Here is a 26,502-nt window from a genome sequence, read left to right on the forward strand (position 1 = left end):
GTCTTAGCTCCGTTTTAGGTGATTTTCACGCTCACACGATCGTTGTAATATGTAGAATAGTTTTAGCTTAGTTTTGTATGCATGTGCATGTGTGGACCATGTTTTGGTGTTGCGATCATGAGTAGACATTGAGCCATTGGAGGAGTACCAGGAGCCACCTCTTCAGAGCCCTTTGAGCAGCAGAAGGAGAACTTTGAGGAAGGCAAGTATAACATGAACATCCTATCACTTTTAAATACAATTTCATACTGCATTTTAATATTGTACGCCTATAAGGATTTCCTAGCCACTTTTATCCTTTATATAAATACCTTGGGTTGCATTTTGGGTTAGTTGTGCTAGGTGTTGCGCTCTCACATATAATGGTTCTTTGTAATTAAATTGGATTAATGGTATATGCAACTAGGTCCTGATAGTGGCCTCTGTGCTGTGTGCTTAAGCGGCTCACGTCTCGTTAAAATATGTTTTTATAGAAACATGGTTTAGGGGGCCAGCACGGTGCTTAGTGCTTGGTTGGCCACTCTCCATAAGGACCAGTTCATAGAGCGACAACCTGGGACAACCGCGCAACCACAAGACTGGAATGGGATGGTCTTGACTTACTAATTAGGTCATTTTGGTTTGGGAATAACTTACCTGCGGGGCAAGAGGGGTGGTAAGCTTCAATGGTCCCTGCTCCTCCGGCTTGGTCTGTGCTGTGTGCTTGTACCCCCGTGAGGTGGGCCCCATCGTTGCTGATCCAGAAACCTTAGCGGTTACACCTTACTAACGTGATCCTTTGTAACGGTCTCGTAGTGTGCTTGCTAGCCATCTCACCTAAGGAAGTGTGATGAACAACTAGCGTAGCTCACGACTTGTGGGTAAAGTTGTGCAACCTCTCGAGAGTGTAAAATTGGTATGCTAGCCGTGCTCACGGTCATGAGCGGCCCAGATCCTCCGTCTGATTAGTGGGGTTTAGCTTGGGTGGTTTGGCTTGGTTTATCAGTAGCCTTATGATTAATTTTGATTAATTATTATGTAACTGGGGTTATGGTAATCCATCCACTTGTAGTAAATAGCTTCAATAAAATTTGCCAAGATTAAAAGCTAATGCAGTTGAGTCAGCTAACCTTAGAGCCTCATAATTCGTGTTATACTTGTTGAGTACAAGTTGCGTACTCACACTTGCCTTCTCTACTCTTCTATTCTCTCTTGGATATCTTCGATTGTTGCTCAGTGCCAGGCGACGTGGAGAACTACATCAGCGGACTCGACGATTTCTAGGCGTTGTCTCCCAGCCGACGTCCCTGTGGCGCCCTATTCTTCATGTATTTATTTTACGCTTCCGCATTCCTTGGACTAATTCTTGATTCAATTGTAATAAAAATATTCATTTATAATTTATACGCTTTTGTTTCGAGATACGTATTGTGATATCTTGATGATTCTGTTGTATATATGCGTGACTTGATCCTGGCGCATATATGATTGCTCGGTTTATGTTCTTATAAATTGGGTGTGACACGCCCCCTGGAAGTTGTTGATGAAGATTTTCTTGAACCGCTCCCAGGAGTCGATCGAGTTGTTGCTGAGGCTCTCCAGCCATGTGAGCAGCGCAGGGTCCAAAGCCATCGGGAAGTAGACGACCTTGGTGATGTTGGAGCCTCCTGTGACTTCTGTGGCGGTGGAGTAGCATCGTAGCCATTCCTGAGGAGCTTGTTTGCCGTTGAACTTGGTGATCCCAATCGGCTTGAAGCCCTCAGGGTACTTGTAACTGCTGAACCGTGATGTGAACGCAGGAAAGCGATCACTACAGTCAATACCTTCTGTATCGGCTGCTTCACACTCTCTGCGTCTGGAATCAATTATGGATCGCGCATCGCGTCCTTCATTGATTCTCTAGCACAGGTCTTCTGGAGGATTCCGATGATTGGGCTATCGCGGGTTGCCTCCTAGAGGTGGCTGCTACCTCCTGCCAGTGGCCTGACTCCCGCAAGCGTTGTTGTTGTTATTGCTTCGCTGAGGTTGAGGACGGCCGCCTGCCATTCGACTGTTAGGCTGGCTGCGGCTTTCGCCCACGTGTTCTTCTCCAATGGCGGATGCCGAGTTTTGTTGATCGAGCTGAATCCATGCCCTTTGCATGTACCAAAGTGCTTGGCGCAGGTTTGGATACTTGCTGCGTTCGAGTATGGCAGTTACCCTAGCGATGTTGGCCACGGGAGTTCTGAAGCCCCGCTCGCTCACGGCAGCGAATTCGGCGTCTAGCTCACGATGCATAGATCGCATGCGCTCGTTGACCCTCCTTCGCCGGACTGCGCGGGCTCTGTTCCTGGCCCTTCGTGCCTCACGCTCAGCGTCGTTTTCGTCACCGGCGTTGGCTGTGGCCTCGTCTTCAGATATCATATCAAGTGCGTCATTGGGTGAGATGCCATCATCCTCGCCCTCCTCCGCCATCAACACTTAACGTGATATGAGCTCATCGGAGCTCGCTTGGACTAGCTCAGTCAATTCTTCTGCCATGGTGGCTAATGGCTTGCCTTCCAGAAAAGGCAAGGGCTCAAGGTGTGCCATGAGTCGGTCTTCGTCTTCGAGTAGATCGGAGAGTTTCATGCCCTTCCAATGCACGAAACGGCCCTCTGGAGTGGAGGTGATCATCAGACCGTTGTCACCAAGACAACCCGCAGCCCCCCGACGTGCGGTGGCTTCAGGTTTTCCGATTTGGAGTAAATAATCCAAGTCCTTTTCCAATGCGAAGAAGGACTCGGAGTTGTTGGCCTCCTGATGTGCAATGACTGAATTGTATAGACCGAGTCATGATCGGTTACGCAAGTTCTCAGATTGGAGCGGGTCCGATCCGAGCGTGGACGTTGCAGCACGAGGTGGAGTCGTGTCGAAAATGGACTCCTCCTTGGTCTTTGTAGCGAAACCATGGGTCGACAAGTCATCGAGATTGTTGACGAACTCGTCGAGCTCACTATGAAAACTCGCTGCAAGAGTTTTCGGCTTCATGACGTCGATGGTGATCCGACAAAAATCGCCTGCGCCGTCTGCGACGCAGACCGCTTGGGGGCGCATGGGTCTGGTGAACTTGAACATTGCCATCGAGTTCACCGGTGGATCTTCGATGCACACCCCTACCTGGAGCGCGAGCTGTCAGTGTTTTAGCGCCTGCCCACCAAGGGGTATACCCGAGGTGGTAAGTTTTAGGTAGGGTGACGCCGAGATCAGGAACTCGAAGGTGCAAGCAACACAAGGTTTAGACAGGTTTGGGCCGTGATGTGCGTAATACCCTACATCCTGTTTGGTAGTTTGTATTGCCTTAGGTGTTGATGTTGTATTTTGAGGGGGTCCCTGCCCGCCCTTATATATCCGGGAGGATAGGGTTACATGAATCCTAGTCCGACACTAGCCTAGGAACCGTACTCGAGTACAACTCGAGTAGCTTCCTTCTGTATCGTCTAGTTCTACTTCGCATGCGAGTAGAATACAACACAGATAAGGTATAGGACATGTCCTATCACCTATCCCTGTATGGACTATGTTATGTACGCAGTCCCGTAGTCCGGGGTCTGACACCAGCAACGTCTCCAGTATGAATCAGAGGGTGAAGAATATGACCACCGTACTGGGAAGAGTCTGAAGAAACGTGAAGATGCACGTGACCATTGGCATTGCCCGTTCTTCAAGTATTGCTGGGACTCCGGTATGAGACGATTGCCTACTGTCAGGGATTGCCCAGAGTGCGGATCTCAGAAGCGTGATGCAGAAGGGGTCTCGGTGTTTTGTTGTTTGGGACCTGTAACGCCTCAGCATGAGCAAACTGAGCCGCCGCGCAAAAGGGAGGACTTTGAAGAGGAGGAGGATAAATATCACAGGCCGCGCTGTGCCCTGATGGACTTAACCATTCCCAGAAATGTAGGGTACAGTGGCTGCGCAGTTTGGAGGAAGCCGAGGCCAGATATCTCGAGATGTTAAGAAATGCGCGCTCGGATTTGGCGGATAAGGTTCACTACACCCAGAAAAGGGAAACGTGCCCTCCTAAGAAAGAGTGGCATCCCAAGCCAACAAGAGCCGATGCGAAGACATCAGCTGATGCATATATGGTGTTTGTACTCCCTACGGAGATCAATGCCCAAGGCCGTGAGGAGTTACCAGTAGCCCAGCTTGAGTTGGGGCTGCGGCCAGTCATATTCAAGAAGCCCCCCAGCAAAGAATTATAAGCATTTGAAGGCTCTATACCTTAAGGGTTACATCAACGGCCAGCCTTTCAATAAAATGTTGGTCGACACCGGTGCAGCGGTCAACATAATGCCATATTCAGTGCTGTGTCGGTTGGGGCGTTCCACTGGAGATCTAATCAAGACCAACGTCACGCTGAGCGATTTCAATGGCTAAACATCAGAGGCACAAGGCGTCCTTAGTGTGGACCTGACCGTGGGAAGCAAGACTGTCCCCACCTCTTTCTTCGTCGTAAACAGCAAGAGTACGTACACCGTCTTACTTGGGAGGGATTGGATTCACGCCAACTGCTGCATCCCTTCCACGATGCACCAATGTCTGATTTAGTGGGATGGAAACGAAGTGGAGGTGGTTCATTGTCACACCCGATTTATAAGAACATAAATCGAGCAATCATATATGCGCCAGGATCAAGTCACGCATATATACAACAGAATCATCAAGATATCACAACACGTATCTCGAAATAAATGCGTATAAATTATAAATGAATATCTTTATTACAACTGAATCAAGAATCAGTTGAAGGAATGCGGAAGCATAAAATAAATACATGAAGAGCAGGGCGCCAAAGGGACGTCGGCTGGGAGACAACGCCTAGAAATCGTCGAGTCCGCTGATGTAGTCCTCCACGTCGCCGGGTACTGAGCAGCAGTCGAAGACATCCCAAAGAGAACAGAAGAATAGAGAAGGCAAGTGTGAGTACACAACTTGTACTCAACAAGTATAACACGAGTTATGAGGCTCTAGGGTTAGCTGACTCAACTGCATTAGCTTTTAATCTTGGCAAATTTTATTAAAGCTAATTACTACAAGTGGATGGATTACCATAACCCAAGTTACATAATAATTAATCAAGATTAAACATGAGACTAGCTAGCTGATATATCAGACGGAGGTACAAACCCACTAATCAGACGGAGGATCTAGGCCGCTCATGACTGTGAGCACAGCTGATATATCAGTTTTACACTCTCGAGAGGTTGCACAACTTTACCCACAAGTCGTGAGCTACGCTAGTTGTTCATCACACTTCCTTAGGTGAGATGGCTAGCAAGCACACTACGAGACCGTTACAAAGGATCACGTTAGTAAGGTGTAATTGCTAAGGTTTCTGGATCAGCTATGATGGGGCCCCCCTCACGGGGGTACAAGCACACAGCACAGACCAAGCCGGAGGAGCAGGGACCATTGAAGCATACCACCCCTCTTGCCCACGCAGGTAAGTTACTCCCGAACCAACACGACCTAATTAGTAAGTCAAGACCGTCCCATTCCAGTCTTGTGGTTGCGCGGTTGTCCCAGGTTGTCACTCTATGAACCGGTCCTTATGGAGAGTGGCCAACCAAGCACTAAGCACCGTGCTGGCCCCCTAAACCATGTTTCTATCAAAAACATCTTTTAAGGAGACGTGAGCCACTCAAGCACACAGCACAGAGGGCCACTCTCAGGATTTAGTTGCATAGATCCATTAATCAAATTTAATTAAAAAGGACCAACAAATGTGTGAGAGCGCAGCACCTAGCACAACTAACCACAATGCAACCCCAAGGTACATATATAAAGGATAAAGGTGGCTAGGAAGTCCTTATAGGCATACAGAATTAAAATGCAATATGAAATTTGTATTAAAAAGTGATAGGAGGTTCATGTTATACTTGCCTTCCTCAAAGTTCTCCTGCTGCTGCTCAAACTGCAAGTATAACATGAATGTGTATGTGCTGGACCATGTGTATGTGCTCACGATCGCAACGTCAAAACATGGTCCAGCACATACACATACATGCAAACAAAGATAAAAGATAAGAAACAGTACATCATTACATAAAAACAGCACACAAAACTATGGTAGAACTGTTCTACGCACTACAACGATCGCGTGAGCGCGAAAACCACCTAAAACGGAACTAAGACGCGAAAACTAGGGTTAAAACAAGGTCCAGGGGCTTTTCTGTAAGAAAACAGGAAAACCAGGGGGTTCTGCACAAAAACTAGGGGCCTAAACGTAATTAAAGGCTAGATCTGGGGGCTAACCCGCAAAAACACTGGGGGTTGATGGCGGGTTCGATTTTGAAAAACTACAGGGGTCCGAACAGAAGAAACAGGACTAAAACGTAAATACCTTTGAATGGCATAGGACTGCGGGTTGATTTCTCAAAAGGGCAGGGGCTCTTTAGCAAGAATCCCAGGCTGAAGCGGTACGTTCTAATCAGAACCGCTGGACCTCGATCGAGTGGCTCTGATCAAAGGGGATGGGGGTAGGGGCCTGGGCGGCGGCGGATTCGCCGGCGTGCATGCGGTCTAGGTACTGCGGCCAGCTAAGGACCACGATGCCTAGTGCAAAAGAACCAGGGAGCAAAGAGGAAGCTCACCGATGGCTCACGGTGCCCTGAGCGTGACGGAGGACGGCCGGCGGCGAGGTCCTGCGGAGGCGACGCTCGGGGTGATCGCGGACGGGACGAGGTGGGACTGCTTCAGATCTGCTGGTCCCCCAAATCGAAGCACACGGGCCTTGCAGAGGTGCCCAGGGGGTCAGCCCGGCCGGATACCTACCGACGACGAGAAATTGTTGCGGCGGGGCAACTCACCGGCGAAAGTTCCCCCGGGAAATTCCATCGTTACCGAGGCGTAGAGCTCCAATGCTGAGCTCGAGGAGCTCTAGGATGGTGAGGTGGAGCTTTTGCGGGGGATGCGGTGGTCCGGGGCGCTGCGGAACGGTGGTTCGACGGTGAGGCCGAGGGTGTTTGTGCGGCGGAGGAAAAGGGCGGCGGCGCTGGGGGTTTGGTTGGCGGCGAGGGTTAGGGTTCTAGGGCACTAGGGCGTAGGGGTTCCCCTTATGTAGGGCGGCGGGCCACATTGGCGTGCGGGCCCAAGCTGGATCGCGGCGGCTGGGGACTTCGGAAGCCGTTGCGCGCCGGGGAAGAAAGGAGAAAGGGGAGGAAGACGGGCGCTGGCAGGTGGGGACGGCGGGCAGTGAAATCGGCAGAGAAGCCGACCGAAGAATCGGCAAAGAAGTCGATCGGAAAGAGGGAAGTCGATCGGAAAATGAAGTAGCCGATTGAAGAGTTGTCGGGGAAGCAGAGAAGCCGAGCCGATTCATGAACAAAATCGGAGGAGGCTGACTGGTGGGGCCTGAGCCGATTGGAGACAAGGAAAATAAAGAGCCGATCGGAGGAAAGGAAGGGAGAGAGTGAGCCTAGCCGATGGGGCTAAGCAGATTGCCCTGCTGAGCCGATTCCTATTTCCTATTTCCTTTTCTTTTTCAAACCAAACCAAACTTGTTGAATTCAAATTAGATTCGAACTCAACTCTTATGCACTCAACAAAATAAAACATATGCTCCAGCATGAATGCACAAACAAGTTTGAACCTAGAGAAATTTTAATTACTTGTGAGAGAAAATTAATTTAAATGCAAGTTTAAGCATGTGAAAACCTAGAAAATTAAATAAAGCCAATTAAAATTATCATTAAAAGCTGAAATTTAGACTAGGGTGTTACAAACCTACCCCCCTTACAGGAATCTTGTCCCGAGATTCGGATAGGCTAGCTAGTAAAGAGATCGGGATATGTCTTCCGTAGCTCATCTTCTCGCTCCCAAGTAGCCTCATCCTCCGTGTGGTGACTCCACTGAACACGGCACATCTTGATCCTCTTGTTTCTGGTAGCTCTCTCGGATGTCTCCAGAATCTTCACCGGATGCTCGGTGTAGGTCAGATCCTCCTGCACATCTAACCCTTCTATCGGTGCTTGCTCTTCTGGCACCCTCAAGCACTTCTTCAGCTGAGACACATGAAACACATCATGCACTCCCGAGAGGTTGGGAGGTAACTCCAAACGATATGCCACCTCACCCTTCCGTTCCAGCACCTTGAACGGACCAATGTACCGAGGGGCTAGCTTCCCTCTCACATTAAACCTGCGGATTCCTCTCATCAGCGAGACCTTCAGGTACACGTGATCACCCACTGCAAAGGTCAGATCTCGACGACGAACATCCGCGTAACTCTTCTGACGAGTCTGCGCGACCCTCAGGTTCTCTCTCACCTGCTGTACCAGCTGTTCTGCCTCCTCAACAATATCTGGACCAAACACCTGCCTCTCGCCAATCTGAACCCAATACAGCGGAGTCCTGCACTTCCGACCACACAGGGCCTCGAAAGGAGATTTCTTCAGACTGGCCTGATAGATGTTGTTGTATGAAAACTCTGCATACGGCAGGCATTTATCCCAGCTGGTACCATACTGAATAGCGCAGGCTTGAAGCATATCCTCCAACGCTTGGTTGGTTCTCTCTGTCTGCCCATCTGTTTGAGGATGATAAGCGGTACTGAAGCGTAGCTTCGTATCCAACGAATCATGCAGCTGCTCCCAGAACCATGAAGTGAACTGAGATCCTCGGTCAGATATGATCTTCTTTGGAACACCGTGCAGACAGACAATTCTGGAGATGTACAACTCCGCAAGTCTAGCACCAGAGTAAGTAGTGTTTACCGGAATGAAGTGGGCAACCTTCGTCAACCGATCCACTACTACCCATATGGAGTTGTACCCTTTCTGAGTACGAGGCAATCCAACGATGAAGTCCATAGTGATCTCCTCCCTTTTCCACTCTGGAATCTTCAATGGCTGCAATAGACCTGCTGGCCTCTGATGCTCTGCCTTGACTGACAAGTGTCACAGATAGCCACGTACTCCGCAACGGAACGCTTCATTCCATACCACCAGGATCGTTCCTTGAGATCATAATACATCTTCGTGCTGCCCGGATGGATAGAATATGCTGTATCATGAGCCTCACTCAAGATCAGCTTCCTGAGATCTCCTACATCCGGCACGCATATACGACCCTTTGTACCACAAGGTACCCTGATCATCCTCTCTGAAATGAGGGGCTTTGCCAATCTTGAGCAGTTCACGGATCTCCTGCAACTTCTTATCATCTTTCTGATGCTGCCTGATCTCCGCCTCTAGAGTGGGTTCTGCCTCGAATGATGTACTCGAGGTGTGATGTAAGAAACCCAGACTCAACTGCTCAAACTCCTCGCATAACTCCTGAGGCATCTGAAAAGCCACAGCCCTGTTAACATAGCTCTTCCGGCTCAGAGCATCTGCTACAACATTGGCCTTGCCCGGATGATAGTGAATCTCCAGGTCATAATCTTTGACCAACTCTAGCCATCTTCTCTACCACATGTTCAGCTCACTCTGAGTGAAAATGTACTTGAGGCTCTTGTGATCGGTGTAAATATCACACCTTTGCCCAAACAAGTAATGCCTCCATATCTTCAGAGCATGCACAACTGCGGCTAACTCCAGATCATGAGTGGGATAGTTCAGCTCGTGCCGGCGCAACTGCCGCGAAGCATAAGCTATCACTCTGCCTTCCTGCATCAGGACGCAACCAAGACCATTTCTCGAAGCATCACAATACACTGTGAACCTCTTGCTCTGGTCTAGCAGAGTAAGGACTGGCGCCGTAGTTAACCTCTTCTTCAGCTCCTCGAAGGCCTTCTGACGCTCATCAATCCAAGAGAAATCCACACCCTTCTCAAGCAAGGAAGTCAAAGGCTTCGCAATCTTGGAGAAATTCTCAATGAACCTCCGATAATATCCTGCTAAGCCCAAAAAAGAGCGGACTTCCTTCACCGTCTGTGGCACAACCTAGTCAAGGACATCCTTCACCTTTCCGGAATCCACAGCAATACCCCCCTCGGAGATGACATGACAGAGGAATGGAACCTCGTCAATCCAGAATTCGCACTTGCTGAGCTTGGCATACAGCTTATGCTCTCTGAGTCTCTGCAACACAAGCCTCAGATGCTTCTCATGCTCTGCTTCGGACTTGGAATATATCAGGATATCATCAATGAATATCACCACAAAGGTGTCCAGATAATCCATGAAAACCTTGTTCATCAGGTGCATGAAGAAGGCCGGAGCATTGGTCAAGCCAAAGGACATGACCGTATACTCGTATAGCCCATACTTGCAGGTGAATGCCGTCTTCTGGATATCCTCAGGACGAATCTTCAGCTGGTGATAACCCGAACGCAGATCAATCTTCGAGAATACACAAGCACCCTGAAGCTGATCAAAGAGATCCTTAATACGGGGCAATGGATGCTTGTTCTTGATAGTGACTGCATTCAGGTCCCGGTAATCGACGCACATCCTCTTCGCGCCATCCTTCTTCTCTACAAGCAATACAGGAAAAGCCCAAGGAGAGAAACTACGACGAATATAGCCCTTGGCTAGCAACTCGTCGACAGTCTTCTTAACTTCCTCATGTTCAATGGGTGCCGTACGATAGGGCTGCTTAGCAATAGGAGCTGTGCCAGGCAAGAGAACAATAGAAAACTCAATGTCGCGATCAGGCGGCATACCTGGCAAATCATCCGGAAAGACATCCGGGAATTCAGACACCACGCGAATACCATCCGTGGGTCTAGCCTCCATCTGACAAAGAATTCCAGAAGGCTCCGAAGCACTGACTATGACCTCCTATCCATCCAGTGCTGACAAGTGGACAGTCCTCTAAGCACAGTCAATCCTGACACCCCATCTAACAAGGGTCTCCATTCCCAAGATCACATCGATACCCTTGGTGTCTAGCACTATGAGATTAGCACTGAACTCTACCCCCCTTATGACAACACTGACTCTGGAACAGAAGATATGAGACCTCAACTGCCCTCCCGGTGAAGATACTAACATGCCCCTCTTTAATGTGCTAGTATGAATGCCGTCATGCTCAACAAATAATCGGGTAATGAAAGAATGCGTAGCACCAGTATCAAAAAGCGCTGTAGCAGGGTGAGTATTGACCATGAACGTACCAATAACCACATTAGGAGCCTCGGCCGCTGACTCGGCCGTCACGTGGTTCACCCTGCCCTGAGCCAGGGCCTTGGGCGGTGCTGCACGCCCCTGCTGTCCAGACTGCGCCTTCCGGGGACAGACGTTGATGTAGTGTCCCGGCTCGCCGTAGTGAAAGCACACCCGTGGGAGTGCTGGAGTCTGCTGTCTGATAGGAGGAGTGGGCACTCCCTGCCGCGGAGCTGGTGGAGCAGAGGGTGCCGGAGATGCTGGAAGCCTCTGGCCCTGTCCCGCCTGCTGCTGCTGCTGAGGACGAGGCGGGTACTGCTACTGTCTTTGCTGGTACTGCTGGATCTGCCTCTGGTGGTGGTGGTGCTGCTGCTGCGGGTACTGGTACCGAGGCCGGGTGTTGCTACCAAACACAGCAGGAGCCATCTTCCTTTTCTTGTCCTCAATCTCCCGGCGCTTGTGCTCGGTGTTGAGGGCAGCATCAACCAGCTGGTTAAAGTTGTCGAAGCGGTGGTTCATGAGCGCGTACTCCAGGTGATCATCCAGTCCCTCCCTGAAGCGCTCCTGCTTATCGCCATCATAGGCGACCTCAGCGGGGGCGTAGCGAGCAAGCTGGAGGAAATGATCATGGTACTCTGTCACCGTCATAGATCTTTGAAATGATAATCACCGGGAAAAGAGGATGGAATTTTATTCAGCATTTCCAATTTCACGAAGATAAGCAAAGGTAGGCTTGAGCTCAAAAAGAAATTGCGGAAAGATTTTACTCAGATTTACCTGCTTAAGCGCAAGGAACTCCTTGTGCTTCATCTTCATCACTCCAGCAGGGATGTGGTGGTTCCTGAAACGCTCCCGGAACTGGACCCAGGTGAAAGCGTGACGGTCTCGAGCTGGATAGGACTCCCACCAGTCAAAAGCCGAGCCTCGCAGCTGCCCTGCTGCGAATATGACTCGCTCCCTGTCGTCGCACTGAGCGACATCCAACTGACGCTCCACTGAACGAAGCCAGTCGTCAGCCTGGAGTGGATCAGCTGCATGAGAGAACGTCGGCGGGTGTCCTCTCAGAAAATCCGCATGCCTGTCGCGAGGCTGCGGCGGTGAAGGAGGTGGTGGCTGAGCGTGAATCTGCTGCAGAGCCTGAACAGTGTTGTTCAGAGTGGCCATCATCTGCATCTAGAGCTGGAAGAACTGCTCCGGAGTCAGAGGTGGAGGCATCGGCAACGGCTGGTCAGTACTCTGGTTGTTCTGTCCCTGCTGGCCAGAACCGGTGCCGGTGCTCCTGGTGTTCACCATCTGTTTGCAGCAGAACAAAATTTATAAGAGATAGATATTGTACGATTCCGGAAAGAAACTCCGACAGGATAAAGTAGCGGGTAAAGAGTGTACGGTTTTATCCCCACGGCAAGTTTGCGGTAAAATCGATTTGCATGAATAAGTTTACTTCTTAAACTATGCAATCAACCAAAGAGCCAAATCAAACATGTTGCACAATCACAAACATTCAATATTCACATCTTAGCCGAGTTTATCACACTACTCGACTAACACACTCGTTCTAGCGTACTTTCATCGGAATAGCCTAAACTTATAGGGTAAAATGAATTCAGGCCAATGTCTATGGAATATATCCGACTAATCCTTGGAAAATGCAGAGAAGGTTAGCAAAGTGAGGGTTAGAGCTCAAGGAATAGAAGCAGAAATGAAGGTTTGGGTTTTGCGGAAGCCAGGCAAGCGGAAGGAAATCCCTAAACTTGACCTTTTCTATCTAGGCTTCGTTCTACAGTTGCCACGGCTCTGATACCAATTCTATCACACCCGATTTATAAAAACATAAATCGAGCAATCATATATGCACCAGGATCAAGTCACGCATATATACAACAGAATCATCAAGATATCACAATACGTATCTCGAAATAAATGCGTATAAATTATAAATGAATATTTTTATTACAACTGAATCAAGAATCAGTTCAAGGAATGCGGAAGCGTAAAATAAATACATGAAGAGCAGGGCGCCAAAGGGACGTCGGCTGGGAGATAGCGCCTAGAAATCGTCGAGTCCGCTGATGTAGTCCTCCACGTCGCCGGGTACTGAGCAGCAGTCGAAGACATCCCAAAGAGAACAGAAGAATAGAGAAGGCAAGTGTGAGTACACAACTTGTACTCAACAAGTATAACATGAGTTATGAGGCTCTAGGGTTAGCTGACTCAACTGCATTAGCTTTTAATCTTGGCAAATTTTATTAAAGCTAATTACTACAAGTGGATGGATTACCATAACCCAAGTTACATAATAATTAATCAAGATTAAACATGAGACTAGCTAGCTGATATATCAGATGGAGGTACAAACCCACTAATCAGACGGAGGATCTGGGCCGCTCATGACTGTGAGCACAGCTGATATATCAGTTTTACACTCTCGAGAGGTTGCACAACTTTACCCACAAGTCGTGAGCTATGCTAATTGTTCATCACACTTCCTTAGGTGAGATGGCTAGCAAGCACACTACGAGACCGTTACAAAGGATCACGTTAGTAAGGTGTAATCGCTAAGGTTTCTGGATCAGCTACGATGGGGCCCCCCTCACAGGGGTACAAGCACACAGCACAGACCAAGCCGGAGGAGCAGGGACCATTGAAGCATACCACCCCTCTTGCCCACGCAGGTAAGTTACTCCAGAACCAACACGACCTAATTAGTAAGTCAAGACCGTCCCATTCCAGTCTTGTGGTTGCGCGGTTGTCCCAGGTTGTCGCTCTATGAACCGGTCCTTATGGAGAGTGGCCAACCAAGCACTAAGCACCGTGCTGGCCCCCTAAACCATGTTTCTATCAAAAACATCTTTTAAGGAGACGTGAGCCACTCAAGCACACAGCACAGAGGGCCACTCTCAGGATTAAGTTGCATAGATCCATTAATCAAATTTAATTAAAAAGGACCAACAAATGTGTGAGAGCGCAGCACCTAGCACAACTAACCACAATGCAACCCCAAGGTACATATATAAAGGATAAAGGTGGCTAGGAAGTCCTTATAGGCATACAAAATTAAAATGCAATATGAAATTTGTATTAAAAAGTGATAGGAGGTTCATGTTATACTTGCCTTCCTCAAAGTTCTCCTGCTACTGCTCAAACTGCTCTGCAGAAAGGGGCTCCTGGTACTCGTCCAAAGGCTCAACGTCTACTCACGATCGCAACATCAAAACATGGTCCAGCACATACACATACATGCAAACAAAGACAAAAGATAAGAAACAGTACATCATTACATAAAAACAGCACACAAAACTATGGTAGAACTGTTCTACATGCTACAACGATCACGTGAGCACGAAAACCACCTAAAACGGAACTAAGACGCGAAAACTAGGGTTAAAACATGGTCCAGGGGCTTTTCTGTAAGAAAATAGGAAAACCAGGGGGTTCTGCACAAAAACTAGGGGCCTAAACGTAATTAAAGGCTAGATCTGGGGGCTAACCCGCAAAAACACTGGGGGTTGACGGCGGGTTCGATTTTGAAAAACTACAGGGGGCTGAACAGAAGAAACAGGACTAAAACGTAAATACCTTTGAATGGCATAGGACTGTGGGTTGATTTCTCAAAAGGGTAGGGGCTCTTTAGCAAGAATCCCAGGCTGAAGCAGTACGTTCTAATCAGAACCGCTGGATCTCGATCGAGTGGCTCTGATCAAAGGGGATGGGGGTAGGGGCCTGGGCGGCGGCGGATTTGCCGGCGTGCATGCGGTCTAGGTACTGCGGCCAGCTAAGGACCACGACGCCTACTGCAAAAGAACTAGGGAGCGAAGAGGAAGCTCACCGAGGGCTCGCGGTGCCCTGAGCGTGACGGAGGACGGCCGGCGGCGAGGTCCTGCGGAGGCAACGCTCGGGGTGATCGCGGACGTGCCGAGGTGGGACTGCTTCAGATCTGCTGGTCCCCCAAATTGAAGCACACGGGCCCTGGAGAGGTGCCCAGGGGGTCAGCCCGGCCGGATACCTACCGACGACGAGAAATTATTGCGGCGGGGCAACTCACTGGCGAAAGTTCCCCCGGGAAATTTCGTCGTTACCGAGGCGTAGAGCTCCAATGCTGAGCTCGAGGAGCTCTAGGATGGCGAGGTGGAGCTTTTGCGGGGGATGCGGTGGTCCGGGGCGCTACGGAACGGTGGTTCGACGGTGAGGCCGAGGGTGTTTGTGCGGCGGAGGAAAAGGGCGGCGGGGCTGGGGGTTTGGTTGGCGGCGAGTGTTAGGGTTCTAGGGCACTAGGGCGTAGGGGTTCTCCTTATGTAGGGCGGCGGGCCACATTGGCGTGCGGGCCCGAGCTGGATCGCTGCGGCCGGGGACTTCGGAAGCCGTTGCGCGCCGGGGAAGAAAGGAGAAAGGGGAGGAAGACGGGCGCTGGCAGGTGGGGACGGCGGGCAGTGAAATCGGCAGAGAAGCCGATCGAAGAATCGGCAAAGAAGTCGATCGGAAAGAGGGAAGTCGATCGGAAAATGAAGTAGCCGATTGAAGAGTTGTCAGGGAAGCAGAGAAGCCGAGCCGATTCATGAACAAAATCGGAGGAGGCTGACTGGTGGGGCCTGAGCCGATTGGAGAGAAGGAAAATAAAGAGCCGATCGGAGGAAAGGAAGGGAGAGAGAGCCTAGCCGATGGGGCTGAGCAGATTGCCTTGCCGAGCCGATTCCTATTTCCTATTTCCTTTTCTTTTTCAAACCAAACCAAACTATGTTGAATTCAAATTAGATTCGAACTCAACTCTTATGCACTCAACCAAATAAAACATATGCTCCAGCATGAATGCACAAACAAGTTTGAACCTAGAGAAATTTTAATTAGTTGTGAGAGATAATTAATTTAAATGCAAGTCTAAGCATGTGAAAACCTAGAAAATTAAATAAAGCCAATTAAAATTATTATTAAAAGCTGAAATTTAGACTAGGGTGTTACATTCATGCGGATGACTCAATCGAGATTTCACACACCGCCATGAGCATGTGGGACACAGAAGATCAAGAGCTGATTTCAAGAATCAGTTTGGAAGGCTATGATCGTGTGGAAGCTACAAAAAATGGGGTGAGGTTGGTCTTATCCACTGCCCTTATAGAGTAGACGAAATATCAAGGGTGAGCTATTCTAACACACTTGGCAAGGCCGATCCCTACGATCGGCCCCAAAAAATAAAATGTAAACTCCTGATGACAAGTGTATTGCATAATTGTAGCAGTTACAAGGAGGCCCGCTCTAGCAGCCGGCCATACATCAATTGTAAAATTTCAAGGATTAATGAAGATTATAAGGCGGCCGATCTTAACAATCGGCCGTAACTCTTTTCGTCACATTCTTTGTCCATTTGCAGCATTGACTCAACAGATGATGGAAAGCTAGGATACGGGTTTACGTCGGCTGACGAACTCGAAGAGGTCGACATTGGTCCTGGGGATAAGCCACGACCAACATTCATCAGCAAAAAGTTAAGCCTGTGTCTACGAGAGCTGATGATAGCAAAAAGGTCTCTAAAGTACGCAGATTATTTTGTCTGGGATTACACGGAAATGCCTGGGTTGGACAGGAGCATCGTCGAGCATTGGCTCCCTCTCAAGAAGGGATTTCGGCCGTTTCAGCAGCGAGCGCGACAAATGAAGGCTGAAATTCTAGAAGAAGTCAAGAAAGAGGTGGAGAAAATGCTAGAAGCAGGATTCATCAAGCCGTGCAGGTATGCCGAGTGGATTTTAAGTGTCGTACCTATGCAAAAGAAAGATGGCCGATGGCAAGTCTGCATGGACTTCAAAGACCTCAACAGGGCTACACCAAAAGAAGAATACCCGATGCCTGTCGTGGAGACATTGATCAACGCGGCTGTTGGTCACAAGATTTTGAGTTTCATGGATGGGAATGCCGGCTATAACCAGATTTTTATAGCTCCGGAGGATATACACAAGACCGCGTTCAGAGTACCCGGGGCGGTAGGATTGTTTGAGTATGTGGTCATGACCTTCGGGTTGAAAAATGCCGGCGCCATGTATCAACGTGCCATGAATTACATCTTTCACGATCTGATCGGCAAGTTGGTGGAGATATACATTGACAACGTCGTGGTTAAATCTGCATTAGCGGAGGGACACTTAGGAGACGTACGGCAAGTTCTTGAATGAACAAGAAGGTTCGGGCTCAAGATGAATCCGAAGAAGTGTGCTTTCGGCGTATCGGCCGGTCAGTTCCTAGGTTTCTTGGTTCATGAAAGAGTAATTGAGATCGGCCTAAAGAGTCAAGAAGCCATAAAAACAATGGTGCCACCTACTACAAAGAAGGAGCTCCAGCAGCTCATTGGCAAAATCAACTTTGTCAGAAGGTTTATTTCCAATCTCTCCGGGCGGATTGAGCCTTTTATGGAGTTGGTGAAGATTAAAGCCAATGATGAGTTGTGCTGGGGGTAGAGCAACAACGGGCATTTGAAGAGATCAAGGACTATTTGTCAAAACCACCCGTGTTAGTTCCACCCCAACAAGATAAGCCATTCTACATTTATTTATTAGTAGGGGACACCTCCATTGCTTCAATGGTGATACAAGTGCATGACGGCAAGGAGAGGGTTGCGTTTTACCTCAGCAGAAGGATGCTAGATGCGGAGACCAGATACCCTGACATTGAAAAGTTATGCCTTTGTTTGTTCTTTACCTGTACAAAGCTTCGTCATATCTTGCTATCAGCCAAAACGATTGTCATCTGCAAATCGGATGTTATCAAGCACATGCTATCGGCTCCTATGTTGAAAGGCTGACTCGGAAAGTGGATGTTTGCACTATCGGAATTCGATATCCGGTATGAACCCGTGAAGGCAGTCAAAGGGCAAGTGCTGGCAGATCTTATTGTAGAAAGGATCAGTACTGACATAGCAGCACTCTCCGTATACGCATGGGCCATGTACTTCGATGGATCGGCTTGTGGGGACGGATGTGGTATAGGTATCCTGCTCGTGTCGCCTCGGGAGTCAATCAGGTTGCCTACCCTTTACACCAACAATTCGGCAGAGTATGAAGCGGTACGTAAGGGTATGGAATTGCTTCTTGAGGCCGGAGCGGAAGCAGTAGAAATTTTTGGGGATTCAAAGCTGGTGATCTCTCAGCTCACAGAAGAATACAGGTGCGAGAGCGAGTCACTTTTCCCTTTATGGGAATAGTGTCAAGAGCTGATGGCCCAATTTAGGTACATAAATTTCTATTGGATACCAAGGATGCAAAATTCAGAGGCCAATGATCTTGCACAAATGGCTTCAGGATATAAAGCCGTGGCAGATGGAGCCGATCTTCAGGTACTCCTACTGGAACAAGGAGATTGGAGAGCCGATATCTTTAACTACTTAAAGGATCCGGCTCGAGGGGCACCTAAGAGGATACGTTACAAGGCCATGAAGTGCGTCCTGATAGGGGACGTTATGTTCTACAGGACTTTAGAAGGATTGTTGCTCAAATGCTTGGGGCCTATTGACTCGAATCGGCTCTTACACGAGGTCCACGAAGGCACTTGTGGGACTCACCAATCGGCTCATAAGATGAAGTGGCTGATTAGGTGATCGGGTATTACTGCCCACCATGCTTGAAGATTGTTTCAAATATTATAAAGGATGTCAGGCATGCCAAAGGTTTGGGAAGATACAGATGGTGCCAGCGTCAGTAATGAACCCTATCATCAAACCCTGGCCATTCAGAGGTTGGGGCATGGACATGATCGGCAAAATTAATCCTCCATCTAGCAAAGGCCACCAGTTCATTTTGGCCATCACGAACTACTTTACCAAGTGGGTGGAGGCCATCCCTATAAAGTCAGTGGCGTCGAAGGACGTCATCAATTTTGTTAAAGAACATGTCATTCACAGGTTCGGGATTCCTCAGACCATCACAACATATGTAGGGTCGGTCTTCATATCAGAGGAGTTCAAAAAATTCGCTATTGACATGGGCATCAAGCTGATCAGGTCGTCTCCATACTATGCTCAAGCGAATGGACAAGTTGAAGCGTCCAATCAGAGCCTTATCAAGTTGATCAAGAGAAAGATTGATGAGCATCCTAGGCGTTGGCATGAAGTCTTATCAGAGGCATTGTGGGCATACCATATTTCGTGCCACGGAGCAACAAAAACTTCACCCTATCATCTGGTGTATGGACAGGAGGCTGTATTACCATGGGAGATTACGGCCGGCTCGAGACGCGTAGAGTTCCAAAATGACTTAACAGCTAAAGAATACACTGCTCTGATGAACGACAATATTGAGGACCTTACGGAGCTCAGACTTTGGTCACTTGAGAAGATCAAAGAAAATAAGGCCAAGGTAGCCCGCGTGTACAACAAGAAAGTCAAGCTAAAAGAATTCCAAGTCGAAGATCTGGTTTGGGAAGCAGTGTTACCATTGGGGACTAAGGATGCAGCGTATGGCAAATGGTCTCTAAATTGGCATGGGCCTTTGTTATCGCCATAATTTAGGCAGGCCGGAAAGTGGGCCGTGGAGCAAGATGGGTTTGAAGGATAGTTATAATGGGCTTGCGAATCGGACACTATGCAGGTGTTTTGGGCCCAGATGGCCGTGTATCTAGATAGGTATGTATGTTTAAAAAGTTTAGATAGAGATAGTTAAGATTTGTGTCGTGTTTGGTTAGGATTGGTTACGAAAGGAAAGTCTACGGTCTATAAATATGTATCTTGGGTAAACAATAAAGAATGAATCATTCATCAACAACTCTCGGCGCATCGCCTCCCTGTTCTAGGGTTTCTCGTTCTGAAGCATTGTTGATGGTGAGTAGCACTAGTTATCTTTACGTGTATAGAGTAACATCAGTCTTTCCATGCTTTAATCATGCATCGTTTGTTACCTATAAACGTTCAGCTATCATTGTGCCCGAACTCGGGTGTGAAGGCAGCATCTTGCTCTATTTTGGTTTAGTAGATCCAATTTGTTATGGTTAGTCTCTGTTTATCAAAGATTTAGTTTAATATCTGCATGTTTAGGCCCTGCAAATGGGTTGAAAGTTCCGGCAGTATGCTTGGTATCTTGTAACAGCTTAAAAAGGGATTGTTCTGAGAATCAGCTTTTCGGCTGGTTTTTAGGCCTCTATTTAGGTTGTTGTTTCATTACCTATTGTATTTGTTAGGCTCAATCACGTGTAGGATGTTTCGATTATGCAGTGAAAGCTTTAACCATCGTAGATTGGATTAGCTTAAGGTTTATGGAGTAAGATTTATATTATCATTGAACGTGTATGCTTCATTTATAGATCGGATCCAGTATTGAACACAATTGGCTCTTTACAGCCGATACCGGGAAGCTTCCGATGAGCCGATCACGGCTCGGACTAATGTTTATACGTGTCTGTGTATGCAGGAAACTAACATATAACACCTTCCTGATCAGGTACAAGGTCAGGTGGCACGCCTAGCGACTCCGAAGCCAGGACGTGTGCCAGATCTCGGGCCGTTGACAGAGGGACTGGGGCCCACTAGCAGTCCCGGGAGCCTCCCGGCTCCTCGTGTTGCCTGTCGCTGCTCGCCGATGGGTTTTGACCGACAACACATTCTGGCATGCCCGGTGGGACCATCATCGCCATCTTCATCATCTTCATCGACTTTGTCATCTTCTTCAACTCCAACGACTGCTGTTGACAGGATGGTGAGGGATGAACCGATCACCTATGAAGAGCTGTCTGCTGAACATAAGCAGAGATATGATGAGATTAAGGCTCAATTCAAAGCTGATCTCATCGGCTCTTATGAGAGGACCCACCACCACGGCGTCAGGTGGAAGGGGTTTTCACCCGAAGGAGCCCCTGATGGAATGGATCTGTCCACCCCATCGGAGGACCGTACTAGAGCTCTACGGCAAGAAGTAAACTACGCGGTGGCCCACTCGCTACACCGACACTCTGAGAGCTTGGTTAACGCTTTCAAGCGTATTGCCCCGCGTGTGGTCCAGGAAATTATGAAGCATCAACACTCTCCAATGGGACCTACCTTGGGGAGTCACAAAGGGGAATTGCCATTCCAAGCTAGGCCAACACTGCCTTATGCACTCGCGGCTGCGGAATCACATGGCTCTCCGGCCTATGTGGTTTACAAGGTGGGAGGTGATCCCATGGATCACCAATTCTTTAGTGAGCTGCCCAGGGAGATCCCGCATGGATATATGTGTGCTTATATACCGGATAGCAATAATCCGGTACATTTAGCATAGAGGGCAGCTGGAGGAGTTTCTGGAGCGGATGCAGACAAACAAGCGTGGCTAGCAGCCTATGCCACCGGGCCGAGTCACGATAGTGCGCACTCGGCCCTAGGATCACAGACGGCGGAGCAGATTAGTGCCATTCTGAGAGATCAGTTTGGCATTCTACCAAAGAGAAGAGCGATCAGCTATACCAAGCCGTATCCTAGTGATTACGATCTAATTCCCTTACCGCCTAAGTATCGGCTTTCTGAGTTTACCAAGTTCAGCGGAGTGGAAGGTTCTAGCTCTATTGAGCATGTGAGCCGATACTTAGAGCAACTAGGGATGATCTCGGTATCGGATCCTTTGCGAGTAAGGTTTTTCTCGCAATCTCTCACAGGGCCAGCCTTTGGGTGGTACACATTGTTAGGCCCTGATTCGATCCGCACCTGGAAGCAGCTGGAGGAGCAATTCCATATTCAGTATCATTCGGAAGCTGCAGAAGCAGGAATTGCCGACTTAGCACAAGTGCGGCAGAAGCACGGGGAAACTGTGGCGGAATATATCCGATGCTTCAGAGAAGTGAAGAACCGATGCCACTCGACACGAATTTTAGAGAAGGAGGCAGTCGAGTTGGCATCTTTGGGATTACTGAAGCCGATCAGAGATCTGGCTTTCCAGTTGGAGTTTACCTCTTTGGTGCATTTGGTGCAGAAGCTAACAATGCATGAGCAACGCCACCCAGAGCTATATCAAGATAAGTTCAAGCATCAAGTGGCATTGATCGACACAGAGGAAGCTGAAGACTCTAGGGATGAGCAGGAGGTGGCAGTTGCAGAATGGACTTGGGGGGCAAACCTTGTGTCCTGTAAATGGGTGAAACAAACAGGGCCTGCGAAAGGGTTCGACTTCGGCATGAGCAAAGTTGAACAGATTTTTGATCTGTTATTAAAAGAAAAATAGTTGAAGTTTCCGGAAGGATATAAGCCTCCTACAGCGCAGGAGCTGAAGGGGAGATCATATTGCAAGTGGCATGACTCTTTCACCCACAGCACAAGCGATTGCAAGAAGCTCTGTCAGCAGATTCAATCGGCTATCGAGCAAGGCTGATTGATCTTGGGCCAAACCGCCATGAAGGTCGATACCCAGCCCTTCCCTAGTGTGAACATGGTGGAGGGTTATGACCGGTCTGCAAGGCGGCAGCTGGATTTCACGCTCGGCATCAACATGGTGGGGTTAGCGTCACGCCGCCAAACCAAGAATAAAGAGGCTGATCCTAGCGATCGGCCCCAAAACAAGGAAAAAGGTTATGTCACAGAAGAACAAGTGAGGCATGTCAGGAATCAGCAGCCGACTTCTTCTGATCTTCTCAAGAAGTACGAGTACCAGTACCAGCAGCGTCTCCGGCGAGAATCAGAGGAAGAAGAGTTCGAGCGTCGTACTGGGAAGCGTTTGAAGAAACATGAAGACGCGCGTGATCATTGGCATTGCCCGTTCTTCAGGTACTGTTGGGATTCTGGTATGAGTCGATTGCCTACTACTAGAGACTGCCCAGAGTGCGGACCCGTGAAACCAGATGCAAAGGGGGTCTCGGTTTTCCGGCGTTTGGGACCTGTTCCAACTCAGCAAGAGCAGGTTCGATCGCCACAAAGGAGGGTGGACCTTGATGAAGAAGAAGACAAGTATCATCGTCTGTGATGGTGCCCTGATGGACTCAATCATTCTCAGAAGTGCAGAGTTCAGCAGTTGCGCAGCTTGGAAGAAGTCGAGGCTAGATATCCCGAGTCATTAAGGAAGGGGCGCTCGGATTTGGCGGAATAGGTCCATCATGTGCAGAAAAGGGAATCGCGCCCTCCCAGGAAGGAGTGGCGGCCGAAGTCGACAAGAGCCGATGTGAGGACATCGGCTGATACGCATATGGTGTTTGTGCTCCCTACAGAATTCCACGCTCGAGCCCATGAGGAGTCGTCAGTAGCCTAGCTTGACTTGGGGCCCCGGCCGGTAATATTTGAGAAGCTGCAAGCTAAGAATTACAAGCATTTGAAGGCTTTATATCTCAAGGGGTATATAAATGGCCAGCCCGTTAACAAGATGTTGGTGGACACAGGAGCGGCAGTTAACATTATGCCGTACTCAATTCTGCGCCGCTTGGGGCGGTCCACCGGAGATTTGATCAAGACTAATGTCACACTAAGTGACTTCAACGGGCAGACCTCAGAAGCTCAAGGCATCCTCAGTATGGATCTGACCATTGGAAACAAGACCGTCCTGACCTCTTTCTTCATCATCAATAGTAAGAGCACATACAACGTCTTACTTGGCAGGGATTGGATTCATACCAACTGTTGCATCCCTTCCACAATGCATCAGTGTCTAATCCCAGGGTGGAGATGAGGTAGTGGTGGTTCATGCAGATGACTCGATTGAGATTTCACATGCTGCTATGAGCATTTGGGACGCGGAGGACCAGGAGCCGATCTCAGGGATGAGTTTGGAAGGCTGCGATCGCATTGAAGCTACAAAAACAGGGTGAGGTTGGTCTTATCCACTGGCCTTACAGAGTAGAGGAGTTGCAAGGAATAAGCCGCTCTAGCACATTTGTTGAGGCTGATTCCCGCGATCGGCCCCAAAAAGTAAAGTACAAACCTTTGATGTCAAGTATTTTACATAGTCATAGCCATTACAGAAAGGCCCGCTTTGACAGCCGACCTTACTCTTTTTGTAAAGACTTGGAAGACAATGAAAGACATAGAACGGCCGATCTCGACAATCAGCCAAGATTCTTTTTACCATCTTCTTTGTCCATCTGCAGTGTTGACTTAACAGATGATGGGAAATTAGGATATGGGTTCACATCGGCTGACGGGCTCGAGGAAATAGATATTGGTCCTGGGGATAAGCCATGGCCAACGTTTGTCAGCAAGAAATTACACCCATATTTGCGAGAGCCGATGATAGCTTTACTAAAAGAATATGCAGACTGCTTCGCCTAGGATTACACAGAGATGCCTGGGTTGGACAGATGCATAGTCGAGCATCGGCTCCCTCTCAAAAGCGGATTTTGGCCGTTCTAGCAACGAGCACGACAGATGAAGGCTGAGGTCCTGGTCGAAGTGAAAAAGGAAGTGGAGAAAATGCTAGAAGCAGGATTTATCAAGCCTTGCAGGTATGCCGAGTGGATTTCAAGCGTTGTACCTTTACAGAAGAAGGATGGCCGATGGTGAGTCTACGTGGACTTCAGAGACCTCAACAGAGCTACTCCGAAGGATGAGTATACAATGCCTGTTGTAGGGATGTTGATGATGCGGCTGCTGGTCACAAAATCATGAGTTTCATGGATGGCAACGCTGGTTATAACCAGATCTTTATGGCCCCCGAGGATATACACAAAACTGCATTCAGAGTACCTGGATCAGTGGGTCTTTTCGAGTATGTGGTTATGACCTTTGGTTTGAAGAATGCTGGCGCTACGTATCAGCGTGCCATGAACTACATTTTTCATGACTTGATCGGTAAATTGGTGGAAATTTATGTTGATGATGTCATGGTGAAGTCTGCATCAATTGAAGGACACTTGGAGGACTTACGGTAGGTTCTGGAATGAACTAGAAGGTTCGGGCTTAGAATGAATCCGAAGAAGTGCGCTTTTGGCGTGTCGGCCGGTCAGTTTTGGGGTTTTTTGGTTCATGAAAGGGGAATCAAGATTGGCCTAAAAAGTCAGGAAGCCGTGCGCACCATGGTGCCACCTACTACAAAAAGGGAGCTCCAGCAGCTCATTGGTAAAAATTAACTTTCTTAGAAGGTTTATTTCCAATCTTTCTGGGCGGATGGAGCCTTTTAAGAATTTCGCTGGGGGGCAGAGCAGCAACAGGCATTTGAAGAGATTAAGGAGTATTTGTCAAAACCACCTGTGCTTGTTCCACCCCAACAAGATAGGCCATTTTACGTGTACCTATCAGTCGGTGACACCTCCATCGCGCCGGTAGTGATACAAGTGCATGACAATAAAGAAAGGGTTGTATTCTACCTCAGCAGGAGGATGCTGGACGCGGAGACAAGGTATCTTGATATCGAAAAGTTATGCCTTTGTCTGTTCTTTACATGCACCAAACTTCGTCATATCCTACTATCAGCCGAGATAATCATTATCTACAAATTGGATGTCATAAAACACATGCTATCGGCTCCTGTGTTGAAAGGCCGATTGGGAAAATAGATGTTTGCATTGTCAGAGTTTGATATCCGATATCAACCCGCAAAGGCGGTCAAAGGTCAAGCATTGGCGGATCTTATTGTAGAGAGGGTTAATACTAATATAGCAGTACTTTCCGTACGAGCATGGGCCATGTACTTTGATGGGTCAGTTTGTGGAGATGGATGTGGCATCGGTATCTTGCTGGTATCACCTCGGGGGGCCGCGTATTTTTTTTCAATCAGATTGCATACCGCTTGCACCAATAACCTCGCAGAATATGAAGTGGTACGTAGAGGTATGGAATTGCTTCTGGAGCCTGGGCTGAAGCAGTAGAGATTTTTGGGGACTCGAAATTGGTAATCTCACAGCTCACAGAAGATTACAGATGTGAGAGCGAGTTGCTTTTCCCGCTATGGGTACACTGTCAAGAGCTGATGACCCAGTTCAGGTACATAAATTTCTACTGGATACCGAGGGCTCAGAATTCAGAGGCCAATGATTTGGCACAACTGGCTTTAGGATACAAGGCTGTAGCAGGCGGAACCGATCATCAGGTGCACCTACTGGACCAGGGAGATTGGAGAGCCGATATCTTCAATTACTTGAAGGATTTGGCTCGGGGGGCACCCAATAGGATATGCTATAAAGTCATGAGACATGTCTTAATAGGGGACGATATGTTTTATAGGACTTTAGAAGGACTGCTGCTCAAATGCCTGGGGCCGGTTGAGTCCAATCGGCTCTTACATGAAGTCCACGAAGGAACCTATGGGACTCATCAATCGGCTCACAAGATGAAGTGGCTGATTAGGCGATCAGGGTACTTTTGGCCCACCATGCTTGAAGATTGTTTTAAGTATTATAAAGGATGTCAAGCGTGTCAGAGGTTCGAGAAGATTCAGATGGTACCAGCGTCAATGATGAACTCCATTATTAAACCATGGCCGTTCAGAGGCTGGGGTATGGATATGATCGGCAAAATTAATCCTCCATCCAGCAAAGGCCACCAGTTCATTTTAGCCATCACAGACTACTTTACCAAGTGGGTAGAAGCGATCCCTATGAA

The sequence above is a fragment of the Panicum hallii genome, chromosome 2, assembly GCF_002211085.1.
Source record: "Panicum hallii strain FIL2 chromosome 2, PHallii_v3.1, whole genome shotgun sequence".
Classification (NCBI taxonomy): Eukaryota; Viridiplantae; Streptophyta; class Magnoliopsida; order Poales; family Poaceae; genus Panicum; species Panicum hallii.